We start from the raw sequence: 16,880 nt of genomic DNA on the forward strand, positions 1-16,880 counted from the left end.
ATGAATCATGTCTTAGCACTTAGAAGTATCACTACAACAATTTATCATAAATCTCTCCCTTACAAATGAGAGGAGGGTTTATATAGGCAGCCCATTACAAAGCAATGACCCATATTGATCCAAGATTAATAGATAAAACCCTAATTAGGATTAATTGCAAAAAACTCCTTTTGGCCAATGAGAAAATTACAATGTACTAGATAACCAATGAGAAAATTGATAAAATCTAAAAAGATTATAAACCCAGAAAACTAGTGCAAATGAATAGATATCTAAACTATGAATGCAAATGATACGAAATCAAAGTAGCAACACAGAGTTAGTCTCCAAGAGAGTAATGCAAATGCTAGAAGCAAAATAGCATTAAGAGGATGCAAAATCAAGAGATACCAAATACAAGCCAGGTAGCAAGCTTTTATAGACCAGGGAGAGGGAAGAGGTGGCAATACCATCCAATCAAGAGCAACCATCTCTTGGACTAAAGATAGCAAGTATCGTCCCAAGATAGAAAATGGATGCACACATGTAGGAAGGTGACACCTCATAACCACTCACCTAATTAAGCATGATTTATTAACCTAAGTGAGATTAAAAGAAGTGTAGAAAAAACCTAGGAATATAGGGAAAAAATAAATAACCCACTAGGAAATAAAAACCTACACTAACACCCCCCCATAAGCGAAGCTTAGGTGGATGTAGAAATGGGTCCCGACAAATCAAGCCTAGTGAGGTACCCATGTACATAAAATTCCCCCAAAAAGAGAGCGAAAAGAGACCCCCCCAAGAGTAGAGAGAGTCAGGACTCCGAGTGAGAGGAAGAATCCCCCCCAGAAGATGAAGCATCCCGCACCCCTAGCAAAGCTTGCAAATGAAGGAACTTTCTCTCAGTGAAGGGTTTGGTAAAGATATCAGCAACCTGCTTGGAAGTTGGATAATAGCGAATATCGATGGCATGGCCATGGATGAGCTCTCAGATGTAGTGCATGTGGATCTCGATGTGTTTGGTCCGCTGATGATGGAGCGGATTCCGTGAGATATGAATGGCACTCTAGTTGTCATGAAATATGACTGATGGCCATCTAATCTAGATACCAAACTCAGTGAGGAGATTTTGAAGCCAAATGGCCTCAATGGCGGCATTCACAGCCCCCCGATACTCGACCTTAGTAGAAGTTAGAGCAATAGAAGACCACTTCTTGCTCGACCAACAAACAAGACCTGAACCAAGTGAGAAGTTGTAACCTGAAGTAGACTTGCGATCTTGAGAATCGCCCGCCCAATCTAAATCTGTGTAGCCCACCAAGTCAAGCTCAATTCCCGTTGTGTAGTGAATCCCAAAATTGTGAGTACCCTGAAGGTAGTGAAGGATTCTCTTGGCTGCTTTCCAGTGCAACTCATGAGGCTCCTGCATGAATCGAGAGACCATGCCTACAGCATATGAAATGTCAGGTCTCGTATGAGTCAGATAAATGAGACTCCCAACAAGTTGTTGGTACAAAGTGCCATCAACAAGTGGAGAAGAACACTGAGCCTCAAGTTTGACTCCTGAAAGAAAGGGAGTCGGAGCAGGCTTACAATCAGCCATATGAAACCTCGAGAGAAAATCTAGAGCATACTTGGACTGGTTGATGGTGATCCTAGAAGAAGACTGGTAGATCTCAATCCCGAGAAAGTAATGCAACAAGCCCAAGTCAATCATCAAAAACTTGTCATGAAGGGCAGTTTTGACAACCCCAATAGTGGATGAAGAACTCCCTGTGATCAACAAGTCATCAACATACAAAACCAAAAATAGGAGTGAATCATCCTATTGCAGAATGTAGACATTGGGATCAGAATGGCACCGAGTGAACCCAACTAATAGAAGGAAGGAGTCCATCTTGGAATACCAGGCCTGAGGAGCCTATTTGAGGCCATAAAGAGACTTCCGAAGACGGCACACAAGTGAAGAATCCTAAAGGAACCCCTGTGGCTGCTCCATGTAGATCTCCTCTTGAAGGTAATCGTGAAGAAAAGCACTCTTCACATCCATTTGGTGCACTTCCCAACAATTAGCTGCAGAAATGGCAAGAACAAGTCGGATGGAATTCATTCGAGCAACTAGCACAAAAGTCTCAGAGTAGTCAATCCAAGGAACCTGGGAGAATCCTTTGGTGACCAAGCGAGCCTTATACTTGTCAACCAACCCATCTGCTGCAAATTTTGTCCCATAGATCCACTTACATCGAACAAGTTTTCTTCCCTTAGGAAGAGGGAAGAGATCCCAAGTGTGGTTCCTCATTAAGGAACTATACTCCTCCTGCATAGTTGTATCCCACTCAGGAATACCAAAAGCCTCATGAAAAGACTGTGGATCTGAGGCAGTAGCAATGAAGACATGTGGAGCACCCTGGAACTGTGAACGAGTCCGCCTGGTGTCTGATGGATCCCCAACCTAATCACCTGCAGATTGCAAGGTCTGTCTAGCCCAAAGTGGACCGAAAGATGGAGAATCTGGAGGAGAATCATCAACCTTTGAATGATGACTAGGAGAGGAAGGAGGTGAGTCCTCTAAATTGGTCTCTGCATTAGAAGTAGAGGTAGAAGACTGCTTAGGTGAATCTGACTCATCAGAAGAGTTGTCATGTATCCCAAGTGACTCCAATGTCAAAGTAGAAGGAGTTGGAGAAGTGGTAGAAAGTGAGCTCGAAGAGCCCTCCTCAAACTGAACACTCCTCTCAATGAACAACTCATGTGTAGTAGGGTGGAGCAACCGATAACCCTTCACACCATCAGGATAATCTACAAATATGCAAGGTCTGCTCTGCGGATCCAAGGCCTTGTGTTTCTCTATAGGAATGTGGGCCCATGCAGGAGAACCAAAAACTTGGAAGTGCTTAACTGATGGTTTTCGACCGCTCCAAGCTTCAAAAGGAGTGACTCCCTTCAAGGCTCGATGAGGAACACGGTTCTGGATATAACAAGCATAGTTAATGGCCTCTACCCAATACTATGGTGCAAGAGATCTGGAGTGAATCATGCAGTTCGCCATTTCCTTCAAGGACCTATTCTTGAGTTCTGCCACACCGTTCTACTGAGGATTGTATGGAACTGAATGTTGCAAATCAATTCCCTCTCAAGTGCAAAACCTCTCAACCCGATGGTTGACATACTTACCACCATTGTTAGTGCGCAAAACTTTGATGGCTTTCCCGGATTGCTTCTCTACAAAAGTTTTGAAGTCCTGAAACTGATCAAATACCTCAGACTTCTATTTGAGAAAGTACACCCAAGTATATCGAGTAAAGTCATCAATGAATGTGAGGACATATCTGGCCCTGCTAAATGAAGGATGCTGGAATGGACCAGTCAAATCATTGTGAACTAACTCTAGTATCTGTGAAGCTCTCCATGCCTTTCCTTTATCAAACTTTTCCTTAGGATGCTTACCAAGTATGCAACCTTGGCAAACACCACTTGAAAACTGAACTGAAGGCAACCCTGTGACCATACTCTATTGGTTGAGTTGCTGCAAGTAGCGGAAGTTAAGGTGGCCAAACCGTTCATGCCATAATCTACTCACATCATTGGAATGAGTGAGCAAAATAGTCGAAGGAGGATCAGGAGCAAAGTGAGAAAATAGATAGAGTCATGACTGATGATCTGCTCTCCCAACTGCAACTGTAGAATCACTGTGCAACTCATGAATCTCCACTGAATCAGGAGTGATCTCAGTCCGCTTTCCTGAACCTGTGTGAGTGATATGGTATACTGATAGGAGATTAGTTGATAATGAGGGCACACAAAGAACATCATCAAATGTGCCATCCCTCACATCAACAGACCTTCTCCCACACACCTCAACAGGAGTGTCATCACCCATCAAAATAGAAGGCATAGTACACGGCTCCAAAGATGCAAATTATTCCTTAGATGAAGCCATGTGGTGTGAAGCACCCGAATGAAGGACCCAAGTGGATGGTGAAGAAGCAAATGCAACAAGGGCCTTGCCCTTTCCTTTCCCCTTGTTGCTTTATTTTGCCTTGTTAGACCCCTCACTAGAACTCTGTTTAATTGACTCAGGAACACTGATATTATTCTTCTCAAGAATGTGTGTCAAGTGATCAATTTATTTCTTCAGACATTTATGTTCATCATGACCAGGTCTTTTACAATAGGCACATTGGACCTTCTCCTTCTTAGGATTGTCTCCCTTGGAAGATTGGGTCTCATTAGTTTCTTTTAAAGCAACTGACGTCTGATCCTTCTTCTCCTTGCTATTCTCCTATTTCTTATCCTTACTATTGTTATTACTACTTTGTCCTTTCTATTCTTTTGTGCCTTGGTTGGCAGCCAGGGCATGTGACTTAGAGGACTTAAGAGTGCCCATCTGAATTAGCTTTTCCTGTTCCCAAGTGAGAGAGATAGCAAAATCATCTAGAGATGGCATGGTAAATTGTGTACCAAGTGCACCCTTAGTAGCATAGAAGGTAGAAACAAACACAAAATATTTTGAATTTAGCTTAGAGAGAATACTAAGAATCAATTGTACATCTTTCTTTTCAATTCCACTTTATTTTAACTATAGCCTTAGTGATTTCAATTTAGTGAATAAATCCTGGATTGTGTTGAAATTGCCTAGACTTAAACTAATTAGTTCATTTTCCAACATATGACCCCTCATTGAATCTTGTGTGCCAAATAGTATTTCTAACTTTTACTAGATTTCATTTGGCAAATTTAAAGACTCAATGTGAAAGAGAAATTCAAGAGAAACATAAAAACACAATGTTCCATATGCCTCATCACATTTGTTAAACCAATTAGGCTTATCTTCATCTTTAGCAGGTTCAGTTTCAAGCCCCATAGTTATCCTATGTAATCCAGATTTCCTTAAGTAGATTGTCATGCATGATTTCCACTCAAAGTAGTTACATGGAGTTAGGATAGGCGCTATTATTTGATCCATGATGAAGAAGTGCAGAAAAAAAATCTCGAAAGGAAGAGAACACAATCAAGACAACCCCCCCCCACCTTTTCACTCAATCAAAGACCCCCCCAATAAATTATGTTTTGGCACTTTACATTAGTGCGTTTACAACTACCACTAGCAAGAAATACTAAGTGGTCTTGATTTCAATGCATTACAAAATCCTCATGAAAAGCATATGCTGAGAATGAAATTTTGGCACAATATCCAGAAAACATAAACATCACCACTGCAATCTACACAAAAAATCATGCACTTTCAAAAAAATAATCACCTCGATACGAGGTCGTATGTGAAAGTTATGATCCTCCGAAGTTCACAAAACGAGAACTATGCAGTGTCACGACTGAGAATATGCAATTTCGGAAAAATCTCTGCATCAAAATCAAAAAACGGCTACACTAGTGCATAGAGCATGAAAAAATATCTAGAATAAAAAAAAAATTCGTGGAAAATGGAGTCCGTATGAGCAAGAACGAAGCATTTGAAAACGGCCTTCAAAACTGCAACAACCAACAAAGAGGGGTCCTATTGTAACTTTCTGAGTGCATTTCTGCAAAACATACAGTCTACATGCAAAAACTAAAAGATACCCAGATGGTTTTTTTGTGCTGCGAACAAAACCTAGAAGGCGTTTTTCTTTCTGATGTATATAAGATGTAGATCCAGTGTAAATAGAATGACTTTAGATATAAAAAATGACCCCAACAACCAAAAAATGGCATGCAAAGGCTGAATCAGCTACCAAAGTCAAGAGAAGGAATGCTGGAACCTGCAATATTGATTGAGAACACCAAATATGCAAGATGGTTGTCAGATTTGATCTTGAAACCTCAGTTTTGCAACTGTGTATGACGATATTTGATTTTGGTGAAACGAAAGCTAGATTTGACTTTCATAGGCCTCTTGGACGCGTTGGAACAACCATAGATGCTTCCAATATAACCAGAAATGCTACAATCACCCAGATTTCATAAAACACATGTGCAAACCCCAGCAAAAAACTATAATAAGATTTATTAGCCCCCCCCGAATCTCTCAAATATGGAAACTAAAATCTACTCTTGCACATAGAATAGCTATGATACCATGATAAAATCTAAAAATATTATAAACTCAGAAAACTAGTGCAAATGAATAGATATCTAAACTATGAATGCAAATGATACGAAATCAAAGTAGCAACACAGAGTTAGTCTCCAAGAGAGTAATGCAAATGCTAGAAGCAAAATAGCATTAAGAGGATGCAAAATCAAGAGATAACAAATACAAGCCAGGTAGCATGCTTTTATAGACCAGGGAGAGGGAAGAGGTGGCAATACCGACCAATCAAGAGCAACCATCTCTTGGACTAAAGATAACAAGTATCTTCCCAAGATAGAAAATGGATGCACACATGTAGGAAGGTGACACCTCATAACCACTCACCTAATTAAGCATGATTTATTAACCTAAGTGACATTAAAAGAAGTGTAGGAAAAACCTAGGAATATAGGGAAAAAATAAATAACCCACTAGGAAATAAAAACCTACACTAACAAAAATAGGAGCCATTTAATATCTTCCACTTGTTGAGTCTGGTTCATTGCAACTGGACATGTTTGGATTGGAACCCTTGGATTGGTTGATTGATGATTGCCAGGACGCCACTTCATCTTGTCTTGCATTCCCCATCATGAAGAAGTGTTGATACCTTAATCTTGGGTTTTCGAAGGAAATTCAAGATGATTAGAACATTTTCTTCATCCTCATTGTGTCTTGAACTTATTGCTCCTTGGTAACAAGTTTTTTTCTTTTCTTTTGATTTTGGATTTTCAAAAGAAATCCAAGGGAAATGTAGAGTCTTTCATCCTTGTATGACTTAATCTTCTTGAATGTCTTGATGGAGTGTAAGTCCTTCTTCTTTGTTCCATTCATCTTTGGATTCCACCTTGAAGCATGAATGTTGTCCTTCCCTGCATTATGGAATCATCTTTTCAACTGGTCCCTTTGTTTCATCTTCACCTTTCTGGAAATCCCTTCCCCAGTTGACATCTACCACCTGAAAATCATGAATTTTTTCTAAGTTTAAAAACAATAAGGGGGTTCCCATCCCGGGGTGTAAAGTTTGAAGGATTTTTCAAAGGATAATTTTGATTTAGCTCATGAAATTCTTGAAATTAGACTAAAAATTAGACTTAGACAAGTCATATTATGAAAAACAAAGTTAATAAACCTTTGGAAATTATAAAATTAAGTCTGATTACAAACTTTAGGAATGAAAATCAGACAAAAAAACTTCAAAAACTAAAATCAGACTTGAAAAATTCTGGAAATTGTGGAATTAAGTTCGATTTATGAAATTTCTAACTTCAAGATTGAAAAAGCACAAAAAGCAACATGGATCTTCGATGAGATTTGAAGAATTTAAGGTGGAAATCCATGTACAAGTTTGAGAATCATAAATTCGGACTGAAAAAGGAATTTTGAAGTGCGAAATCCTAAAAATTTGCCTTGAGAACGCTTTTAGACTTGAAAAATATTGAAGAAATTCCTCAACTTGGCTTGATTTCTTCCCTAAATCTCCTTGCATCTGCAATTTCACTTTGAAAACTACCTATAAACTTGAAAGGATTTCTTGGAAGAGCTTGAATTTCCAAGTATGAGAGACAACTTGTGAATGAATAAAGACCAATGTTTATGTTTATAGGGAATTCAAACTTTACCTTGTCTAGTTTTTTTGTGTTTTAATTTCATGGCAATTTCTTTTCTCTTGAGCAAACTTCATCTTTTTCTTTTCAATCCTTTTTGCTTTATTCACTTCAACTTAGCCAAATTTAAAGCTCCTTCCCTCAAACAAATTTCCTTGTGCCTTCAGATTTGTTTTCTTTAATTCATCTTTCTTAAACACTTAGGTGAGTTCCCTTTTGGTTCCAACCTTTTTTTGCTTTATTCACTTTTTTACTTTGTCAAACTCTTTCACTCTTTCCCTCCTATGACTTGTGTCATCCTTTTTTTGCTTTTTTTCATTTTTTCTTCCTTTCACCCTTTTGCCAAACTTTCTCTTCTCAACTTTGGTGAATTCCTTTCTTTATTCACCTCACCCTCACCACTTAGGCAAATTATTTTTCTTGTTCTTTTACTCTTTATTTTCCACCAAATTTGCCTTCTCAAGTTGGATGAATTTCCCTTTACTTTATTCATCTTATCATCTTCTCAAAGCTTGACTGAATTCCCCTTGCTTTATTTGTTTTTTTTTTCTTTCAAATTTTGCATACATGATTTGGGTGAATTCTTCTTGCTTTATTTCTTTTTGCTTTGAACCAACACTTAGGTCAATTTTTTATTTCATTTTTTTACTTTTCACTTTCCTTGTTGGGCAATTTTTTTTGTTTTTCTTCCTTTCTTTATTCCCTTTCACTCTTGGGGCAGACTTTGCACATGATTTGGAATTGATTTTGCATGGTAGGGTGGACTTTTCTTTCTATTGAGAAACTTTTTCCATGAGGTAGGGCGGACTTGGGGATGGCACAAGGAATTTTGTCATGTTGCTAGGTAGACTTAACCTCTTGATAGGAAACCAAAATTTTTGACCTCTTCCCTTTAAAATGCCAACACTTAACCATTTATTGACCCATTCCTTGGTTGGACTTCATGGTGAATTGGAAATTTCCACACCAAGGTGGTGGACTTTGTGAGTGATCAAGGAATATTGCCAACCTCCCTAGGGTGGACTTTGTGAGTGGTCAAGGAATATTTCCAGCCTCCCTAGGGTGGACTTTACCTCTAAATGGGAAATTTTCATGATATTGCCCTACTTAACCAAAAATTCTAATCCTTTTCCCAACACTTAATCACTTTTCTTACCCCTTCCTAGGGTAGACTTAACAAAAGGTTAGGAAAGATTTCACTACGTTTGGGCGGAGTTTGCACAGTGCCAAGAAAGTTTTCGCATCACCTAGGGCAGACTTTCAATGCTCACAAGGAAGATTTCTCCATGGCATGGGCGGACTTCAAGGTAGCATTGGAAACTTTGATGCTTCCCAAGGCGGACTTCATGTCTAGATGAGGAACTTTCTTCATGCCTTGGCAGAGTTCATCATTGGCTGGAAATTTTTACCATGGCCTGATATTTACTTGAAAATTTTTCTCTTTCCCAAGCGACCTTAAGGATTTGAATGAGGAATTTCTTGATTTTGATTCCAAAGTTAACCATTTCGTCATGATCTTCAACTAGCTTTTCAAGAATATATCTTCTAGATTTGAAAGCCATTCCATACTTGGTTTTCTCTAGATGAATTCTTCCAACCTGACACCTCTTCTGGCCCTAAAACCATCCATGACCTCAGAAAAATCAAAAAGCAATTTTCTATTTTTAGAAAAAAATAGGTTCCTGGTTTGGCCCCAAAATGACAAAAACAAAACTTTCTAAATTTAGAATTTTTTTTTTTTCCTAAAATAGGAAGTTGTTAGAATTGACCTCGAGAAATTGCAATTCTACTCCTTTGACCTATCTAAGCTCATTTGTAGCATCAAAACATTCTTTTGACCATTCCTTCACTTTACTAACTTTGATGACTCCTCCAAATTTCACAAAACTTGACTTATTTCTAAGGCTTAGAGACTGGAGACAAAATTGCTAAGATGCCAAAACCCTAATCTAAAAAGAAAAAAGAGGGGGTCCCTATTTGCAATTGGGAAAGGTGTGATTATGTCACAACAGGAAGGCAATAACAATTTGACATTTTATAGGCTAGAGGAAGCAATTTTAAGTCATATACATAAAAAATTTGAGCAAATTCCTCACCAAACAGAATAATTCCAGACCTGAAACTTCATTTCTAGAAATTAAAAATTATTTCCAAATTCTAAAGGAGAAATCAGGTCTTAACATTCATTTTTCTAGAAATGAGTTCAAGATGAGGGTTATTAAGTCATTTTGAGAGGCATTATTTGAAGATATTTTACAAATCCAAAGAGGGTTTGAGATACAATTCATTTCATGAAATAATTTTAAGTTCTTCAAATGAATTTAAAGTGCAAAACTTTGAACTAACATTTTCCTCTCACAATGTTTTTGCATTTCATTTTTATTCACAATTGGGATTCAAGGTGTTTTCCTTTTTAGGTAATGCAAGGAATGAATGCATGGAATGATCCCAAAAAATGATGACGAATAAAGGAGATGGACTTAACAATGCAAAGGAGATCAAGGTTCAAAAAAATGTCAAGGAAAGATATTACAATATGAAGGACTCAACAATACAAAGAAGTAGATGGAACAACTTGAAAGGCAAGAGGATACGAAGATAAAAAACATTAAGAAGTATTTCAAAGGTGAGGATGGAAGTGCAAAAGAGAAGATTAAGAAAAGCATTTTGAAGTTTCAGAAGAGTTAATCAAAGTTAAAAATTAAAGACTTCTATATGATGATATAGAAGTGAAGTTGAACCAAAGAAGTTAGTTGAAGAAGAATAAAGTTCACAAGATGATGCAATTTGGGAATATGAACCATCACAACTAAGATCGTGTCTACTCACCTCCACAAATCAAATAATCCAAGGATTATCATGTCTAGATTCATTGAACCTAACTGCTACAAAGAGCAAAATTGGCATGTGGAATTACATTTAATATGGCGTTACAACCCATTTTTTATTGCTCTTTTTTTCTCAAAAGGATGTCCATTTAAGGACTTGTAATTTTCTCATTGGATGGCATTAAATGTATGAGGTGGTAGTTATAACCAACTCCACTTAGGGTTTCATTGAATTATCTTGGTCGTTGATTTAGAATCAATTTGGGCCCTTCATTTTGTAACTCAAAGTCTATAAAAGGCTTGATCTTTTCATTTGTAAAGGTTAATAGTGATAGTAGTGGATCAAAAATTATTTCCAAGACTATGTTGGAATAAATACATAATTTTCATTGAAGATATGGGTGGATCCTTGTGTGTTGTTTCAACATTTTGCATGGTTTCTACTTCTCAAGTATTAGTTGAAGTTCATTGATTGTATGGAAAAATGTGAAGATGTTTGATGGAATTCCGGTTCATACCATTTGTAGTTTGTTGATTAAAAATTGTAGTGTATGGTTAGTTTGAACTTTACTAAGCAATAGTTTGATTATGGATGTTCATTTGGATTGCACCAACATTGGGTATTTAGATGGATGTTTACAATATGAAAACCTTTCATTACCTTTTGAGATCACATCAATTTTGTGTAGTTGTTTCCTCGTGTCGAAGTAAAGCTTGATTTATAAGATCCATCTATCTAAAGCACTATCCATTATCATCATTGTCCATAGGTCTTATATTAGATTAACAAACCCTTATCTTTTGTCCTTTTGTTCATAGAGTTTAAGTTAGTTTAGGAAGAGAGCATCACTTAAATTGCTATATTGGATGTTCAATTTCTAGTTGCTTTGTGGAAGTAAAAAGCATAAGACCCTTCGTGTAAACAACAAATCACATCATTTCACTTAGTCTATTCATTGTAATGTCAAAACTTGATGGTAGGAACCTTGGGGTGACCTTAATTGATCACATTGTTTAACATTTGAGGCTTCCTTGTTCAAGAGAGGATAGAATACTTGGTATTTTATTCCGTGTTTGAGAGTGTCACAAAACACCCATCAACACAATCAATATTTAAATTTCATATTTTAGGGAAAAATTTATGACTATGGAGTGCACAATTGAATTTAAAATTTAATATTTTTAAGGGTTGAATTTGTGACTATGGGCTCAACTTTGTACCTGCAAAAATGACTAGCAAATGAAAATGGTAAAATTGGATAGATAACATAATGTACAAAATACACATATTCATATGATAAGCACATTGGATGAATATATCAATATGCATGTCTAGAAGATAAGATGACAATAAATGTATAGAAATATATAAATACATAAATACTATCTTGAAGGAAGAAATCCAACTGAATACAAGATTATACCTACCATTTAGGGGAGAGGACCCAGTAGTTGTGCACCCTAACTTTATGCTTCTCAAAATCCCATGTAGAAATTTCAAATCACTACCACTTTTTTACAGCTTAATTGGCAAGTCCCCTGCTTATAACTAAGAATTTAGAGTCACATCATCAAATATGATGCCACATCAACATGCTTTTTTCCAAGGTGTCCAAAACAACTAAAAAAAAGGTGAGACCAATAGTTGTGCAAAAGAAGCCCCAATGCTTGTGTAGATGATGTGGTATGACATGATTGGTTGCTTTTTACAACTAATGGTATATTTCATTCAATTATTGGTAGTCATCATTAGCAATAACAACTTTAAAGTGACAGCTATTGGTGCAATGTTTAGAAAAAAAATGGACATTAAATCAACAAATACGGGTATTAAATCAACAACTTCTATCATAACAATTGAAACGTGTTCAACTAGTGGTTTTTTTCCCCTATCAATACACAAACATATTAACTTATTCTCTCCAAATAAACACAAAACATAATAAAATATACAAACTTCATTATTGCAATTATAATACACAAATATATTAACTCATTCTTTCAAAATAAACACAAAACATAATAATTACGCTGAAGGCGTCTCATTCTATGAAATGGAGGACCTGAAATATAAAATCAATGGTGTACATTTATCTAAAGGTGTGCAAGACGATTAGGACGTCTACCGCCGTTGATAAATTTTTTATTTTGGTAATTTTTACTTCTCCCGATGCATTACTAAATGCGCGCATATGAAGAAAGGTAATCAGGGTTTCATAGGGTTTCGTTCACCATTTTCTCATTTCTACTCATATCTTGTGCGCTCATTTTTCTATCCCATGCATACAAGGTTGGAATGTGTGTCATTTCCTTTACTGTCATCCACCATTCACTGTACACAATATTAACCTCGTCGCTCCACTTCGCCATTGCTTATGGGGAAATGCACAACATTCATTGTTTTAAATAATCCCCTATATTTATTGCCTTTTTCAAAATCTAATTTATATTTTGGCATAAGAAATCCCAGATTAAAAATTCATATATGTCACCATACAGGTATGTATTGCTTAATATATTACAAAATTATAGCATGGGGCATCACATACCTATCTTAATCATGTTATGAAAGTACCTTTTCCATCTTTCAACACAAGTGATAACATTTCAATTTTTTTATTATTATTAGGATTACAAATTTGGTAGACTCCAAAATTTCCTTCCAAACAACATTACACCAGCCTTAAATATGACTAGAAAGTTGTCCATTTTAATTTTAAGTAAATAGATTTAATTATAATTATATAGATATATAATATATTAATATGTATTGTAAAATCAATATTAAATTAAAGAATTAAAAAAAATTATCTGTACAATATATATTTAATTTTATTATTAAATATTAAACATTGTTGTGATAAACACTTGTTCTTTTATAATATTTATTTAGTTTTATTTTTTTATATTAAATATATGCAGATATTAAATACATATAAATATTATATAATGAATATATAATTATTATTTTTTATCTAATATATAATAAATATTAAATGTATATTAATATGTCATATTAAATGTTAAATGCATACATATATTAAATATGTATTAATATATAATATATAAAATATTGTTTTGGAAAACACCTTTCAAGTTGTCTATCCCTCATTACAACAAAGTGAACAAATTATAATCATGAACAATAAAATAATAGTGACTTGTTAAAATTAAGGTTGTTTACATGTAAGTCAAGCATAGAAGATTGTTGGACACCCCTAAATAATTTGCCCATATGAAAAAAGAAGAATGCAATCACATCTCATGGAGTACGATTATCGTAGTGTAATGTATACCATATATGGAGTCATTGTTTCTAAGACTCATGATAAGTTCTAGTGAATTTGGTTAATTTTTATTTTTATTTTTGAATAAAAGGGGTAAAAACTTTATTGAAGCAAAGACACAAAAATTACAAGGAGGTCCCAAGCGCTAAGGCTCCAAAAAGAGAACCTCAAGCTCCAACCAAGCTCAACCAACATCATTACTATCCATATCCTCAGCAAAAATCTTCTGCAAGACCTCACAGTAATCCGGGGAAAGATGCTCCCATCCCTCAATTTTCCAGTCACTGTCATGTTTCGAAGCCCACTTAGCCAAGCAATCAGCTGCTCTGTCCCATTCACAGGGAATGTGGATGAAGGACACCTGCTCCATTAAAGAACTAATTTGAAGAATCTGATGAACTATCCCTGCCAATTGCCAATGAATCCCACTTACCTTCTTCTCAGTCAACAAATTCATAATAATTTGTGAATCTGATTCACAGATAACCTTCCTTCTACCCAACTCCCAAGTCCGCTCCAGGGCATAGAGAATAGCAAGTCCCTCCATAAGATTATTAGATTGCCTCCCTTTATGCACCGAGAAGAAGAACTCCACCTCCCCCAAACAATTCCTACCAACACCTCCAACCCCTGTCGGGCCTAGGTTACCCCTGGAGGAGCCATCAGTGTTAATCTTGATAATCTCATCCTGGGGGGGCCTCCACCTTCCCAACCTTTGGACCTTCTTCATAGCACACCTACCTCTTCTGACACGAGCAGAGGCAGGAGACAACTCATGCCAGCCAAACCTACTCATGATATCCACCTCAGTTCTGTCCAAATGAAAATTTACCTCACATTTAGCTTCTATCGTTTCCCTAATCATAACCATGATTCTATTCCACACTTGTTGCACTAACAGTCTGGCCTCACGGAAAATCCTTCTGTTCCTCTCAAGCCAGATTTGCCAGAGAATAAAGATGGGCCCCATATACCAGACCGTCTGGAGGAAGGGGGACGAGATAGGAGGTCTACCCAAACTGATCCAAAACTCCACCAGAGAATTTGCGTGAACACAAGAACACTTCCACACCCCCCACCAATAGTGCCAAATAAGCATAGAAAAGGGGCACCTAAAGATTAGATGTGAGGATTCTTCCTCCCCATTGCCACACAAAACGCACATCGAAGGCCTCGAGAAACCCCGCTTACAAATATTATCCTAGGTAAGGCATCTATTCCAGGCCAGGGTCCACGCAAAGCAGTTGCACTTCAGCCATGAAGAATTGTTCCAAACCTATTTCCACCAGTGCACCTCTCTTCCCTCCAATCTTTGGCTCAACAGTTCCCCATAACCACTAGCAACCGTAAAGACTCCCTTAGGATTCAAAGACTAGGCAAGTCCATCCCTACCCTTAATGCCACTAGAGTGTCTATTCGCCAGAATGCCTTGTAACTCAGCACAGTCCTCCTCCATCCCAGCAACTGGCCACTCATTACAATCCTTCCACGGCTCCATCTCCAACCTCCCACACCTATATACAGTCTTGAAGTCACTCACCCTTGACCACCCCACCTCCAAAAACCTCTGGCTAAGGTTACCAAGGTTAGGAAACTGATCAAGAATGGGGGGTCCCATCCCAAGAGTCATTCCAGAAAAGGACCTCTTCCCCCCTCCTACAACCAAAAGAGTCCTTCCTTAATGAGAGAGGCCCCCTTCTTGAGAGTATACCAAATCGTAGAGCCTTTACCCTCTAGTGGATATCTTGGCACCTCCTGAGTTGGTATCCTTTGCATATATTTGAAGGCCAAAATCTTAGCCCAACCACGATCCTGCTCAACACACCACCTCTAGTACAATTTTGCCGCCAAAGCCTGCCCGAATAAAATAGCCTGCCTTAAGCCAAGACCCCTAAAGTGCCTCAGGCTACACACCAGGTCCCAATTGACCAGACTCCATTTGGATGAGGATAGATTACCTGCCCATAAGAATTGCCTTACCAAAGAATCCAGGTCTTTCAAGAACCATTTGGGAGCCACTTGAAGCATACATCTATAAGTTGGAAGAGCTTGAACCACTGACTAAATCAATTGAACCCTCCCAACAAAATACAACCATCTATGAGTCCAATGTTCAACCTTCGAGCGAAATTTATCCAATAGACCCTGCCATGACTCCCGAGGAGGGTTACCAGGAGAGATAGGAATACCCAAATAAATCAAGGGCAAAGAGCCAACTTGAAATCTCAAGATCAGAGCAATCCTCCTTTGAATAGCTTCAGGAGTGTTGAAGAAAATGATAGATGATTTATCTTCATTGATTAACTGGCTTGAAGCCACCAGATAAACATCTAGAACCTTACGCAGATTCGTAGCTTCTCTGATCCTAACAAGTCCCATCAAGGCTGTGTCATCAACAAATTGCAGATGAGACTGCGGCTGCAATTCATTACCCTAGTTCCACCCTTGAATACTACCTTGACCAACATTATGTTTGATCATCCCCCCCAGGCCCTTAGCCAAGAGGATGAAAAGATAAGGGGAGAGGGGATCCCCCTGACAAAGGCCCCTAGATGCACCAAACAGCTCGGTATGATCCCCATTGATTAGCACTGAGAAAGAAGTGGACGTAACTCCACTCATAACCCATTGAATCAATTCCTCAGCAAAACCAAAAGCCTTAAGGATCTTCTGAAGGAAAGACCAACGAACTCTATCGTAAGCTTTAGCCATGTCCAATTTGATAAACATAGCTTTTTCCTTGGAGGTGGCCATAGAATGAATGGTCTCTGTAGAAATGACCACCCCATCCAGAATTTGATGCCCTTCCACAAACCCACTCTGTTCTTCAGAGATCACACCCCCAAGACACTTCTTCAGCCTCTCTGTAATAAGCTTCGAGATGATCTTATAAATAACATTGCAGAGAGATATAGGGCAGAACTGGCCTAAACTGTCGGCCCGCTCACACTTGGGGATAAGCACAATGAAGGTAGCATTCAGGGCCCTCAACATCTGTTTATTCCTTGGGACTCTTGAACTACTACTAGTAAGTCCAAATTGATGATATCCCAAAACTCCTGAAAGAACTCAACCGGGAACCCATCTGGGCTAGGGGCTTTTCCTT

Source organism: Cryptomeria japonica, chromosome 1 (assembly GCF_030272615.1).
Source record: "Cryptomeria japonica chromosome 1, Sugi_1.0, whole genome shotgun sequence".
Lineage (NCBI taxonomy): Eukaryota > Viridiplantae > Streptophyta > Pinopsida > Cupressales > Cupressaceae > Cryptomeria > Cryptomeria japonica.